At 37.8% G+C, this 473-nt stretch overlaps 1 protein-coding gene across 1 annotated transcript in view; it reads left to right on the forward strand.

The window, feature by feature from the left end:
• Nucleotides 1–473, forward strand: part of LOC106881051 (uncharacterized) — a 23,895-nt gene extending 23,422 nt beyond the window's left edge. The window contains exon 3 of the transcript XR_008266075.2: nucleotides 438–473. The gene's annotated coding sequence lies outside the window, so the exon portion shown is untranslated. The remainder of the gene's footprint in view (nucleotides 1–437) is intronic.

The raw sequence follows: 473 nt of genomic DNA on the forward strand, positions 1-473 counted from the left end.
AAAAGCACTGGTCCTGGTACCACATAAAAAAGCACTGGTGATGGTGCTACATAAAAAGCACCCAGTACACTCTATGAAGTGTTTGGTGCTAAGGGCATCCAGTCATAGAAATCAAGCCAAAACAGACTATGAAATCTGGTGTGGCTCTTGGTCTTGTCAGCTCCTGTCAAGCTGTCCTACCCATACCAGCATGGATAATCGATGTTAAATATTGATGAGGATGATGGTGTACCTGTACTTTAGTATAAGTGATACAGTTTATTAATACTGTACTGTATAAAGTACCAGTAATTTAGTCTGTTGGCCATGAGAGTTTTAAGTTCCTGCTCATAAATTAGTGCAGATTGTAAGGGATTCTGAACCATCAGTGTCTGGAAAGTTAATGTTATACCTGTAGATCTAACTGAACTAATGTAATTTGTTTGTTTTTTTTTTAGCTGCCTTTGAAATTACCATCAATGACAAGTTGGTCT

This window comes from Octopus bimaculoides, chromosome 18 (assembly GCF_046866305.1).
Source record: "Octopus bimaculoides isolate indiv1 chromosome 18, ASM4686630v1, whole genome shotgun sequence".
Classification (NCBI taxonomy): domain Eukaryota; kingdom Metazoa; phylum Mollusca; class Cephalopoda; order Octopoda; family Octopodidae; genus Octopus; species Octopus bimaculoides.